Here is a 2,287-nt window from a genome sequence, read left to right on the forward strand (position 1 = left end):
AGACCCCTGCAACAACAGCACTGTTCTTCACCAGTGGACAGTATTCATTCTGTCTGCAGGACAGTCTCCAGACCCCTGCAACAACAGCACTGTCCTTCACCAGTGGACAGTATTCACTCTCTGTCTGCAGGACAGTCTCAGGGCTTCTTAACCAAAAGCCAGGTTCCAGGACTTCTTCAACAACAGGACTGTCTTTCACCAGTGGACAAATCTGGCAAAACAACATCAAAACAGACAGACAAAGTACCAGCAAAACAGCCATGTCTCCTCAGTCCTTGGCAGCTCAGGGGGCAGGTCTCAAAAGTCCAGGGCGATTCAAAGTGTCCCCCAGCAATCCTTCTCAGTCTCTCTCTCTGCCTCCACGAGATGCTGCTTCCAAAAAGTTCTTCTGCCTCTCTCTTGTCTCTCCAAATCTACGTCACCAGCTCCTCCCAGTTCAGGACTTTCTTTTCACATCAACAAGTCCATTCCACAGGTGGGATTAACAAGCTCTGGGTTTCAACACAATCAATTTGAAAACCAAGCCAATACAGGGGAATCTTTAATTGCCATTACTATCACAGACCCTCAGATCTTTTTCAGAAGAACTGCCTTCTAAGCATGCCACTTCTACTGGTAAGGTTGATTTTTTGTACCCAAACACCAGACTTTACATTTATCCCCATGCAGCCCAATAGAGCAAACCAGCCCTGGAGTCAGAAGGACCTGAGTTCCAATCTGGCCTCAGACACTTAACACTTGCTAGCCGTGTGACCTTGGGCAAGTCACTTAACCCCAACTGCCCTTCAAAAAGCAAAAAAAAAAAAAAAATCCAGCGCGATACTCTTAACCTGACAAGACCATTTTTGGATTTTTATTCTATAATCCACTGTGTTGGCTATCTCTCCCAGTCTTGTGACATCTGCAAATTCAATGTGCCTTTACACTTTCTCATCAATTACTTCTATAAAAAAGCACAAGGCCAATCATTGATCCTGTGGTGCTCCACTGCTCTTTTTGCCATGTTGAAATTGAACTATTAACAACTACTCTTTGAGTCCAGCTATCTATCCAGTTTTAAATGAGTCCCATCTGATTGAATTATTGCCTAATCCAAATCTCTCCAATTTCTACATGAGAATAGTGTGAGAAACTTTCAAAACCTTTGTTAAAAATCTATATCCACAACATTCCCCTTAGCTACTAATTTAGTAATCCTATTAAAAATGAAAACAAAGGGGTGGCTAGGTGGCACAGCAAATAGAGCACTGGCTCTGGAGTCAGGAGGACCTGAGTTCAAATCCGACTTCAGACACCTAACACAAAAAACTAGCCATGTGACCTTGGGCAAGTCACTTAACCCCAATTGCCCCTCCAAAAAAAAAGGCAAAAAAATGGAAACAAATTAGCATCCTCTGTTCTTGATGAAGTCTTGCTGGCTCTTTGTTATCACTGCTTCCCTTACCAGATTTTCACCAACCATCTCTTTGATGGCTCCTTCTAGGCTTTTCCGAAAGAAGTCAAGCTCCTGTTTTCTTTCCTTTTTTGAAAACTGGGACATTTGCTCTGCTTTCTCAGGTACAGCTAGCTAGGTTTCTTTGATAATCCAAACCAACTCCCTTGAGTTTGGACATTGTATTTTCTCAGCCTCTTCTCAGATAAATACACACAAGCAACAAATCCTTACTTAGTCTTACTGAAAATAATTTATTTATCGTTTCAGTTCAGTTGGGGATCAGCCTTTCCAAGCCCATGAATTGAGATGATATTACAAAGGAATATGGTAATAAGCACTTACTATGGGCCTAGTATGTGCCAAGCCCTGAAGACACAAAGAAAGGCAAAAGATAGTCCCTGCCCCCATGGAGCTCCTAATCTAATGGGGGAGGATTAACATGCAAATAAATGTGTGCAAACAAGTTATATCTAGGACAAATAGGAAGCAAGCAACAGAGAGCAGGCACTAGAAGGAGGCTAAGGAAAAGATTCCTGTAGAAGGTGGGATTTAGCTGAGACTTGAAGGAAGCCAGAGAGGTCAGTGTGCACAGATGAGGAGAGAGAGAGTTCCAGAGAAAATGCCTGGAGTGGAGGGATGGGATGTCCTGTTCCTGGATGGCATCCCAAGATGAGGAAATGGAGACCCAGATGGCTTAAGTGACTTATAGACACTAACCTGGCAGTTAGGCAATCTATCCATTGGTTACCTCTCAGTACATAACTGGTTCACCAACTTTTCTGCTTAGCTATTCCCCTGGTTACATTCTTCACATGACTTCTCCAGGGTCTTTCTTTGTTATTAATAAGTTAC

This window comes from Petaurus breviceps, unplaced genomic scaffold (genome assembly GCF_028583685.1).
Source record: "Petaurus breviceps papuanus isolate PSGF00001 unplaced genomic scaffold, PetGlider_PUasm1.0 91041, whole genome shotgun sequence".
Lineage (NCBI taxonomy): Eukaryota > Metazoa > Chordata > Mammalia > Diprotodontia > Petauridae > Petaurus > Petaurus breviceps.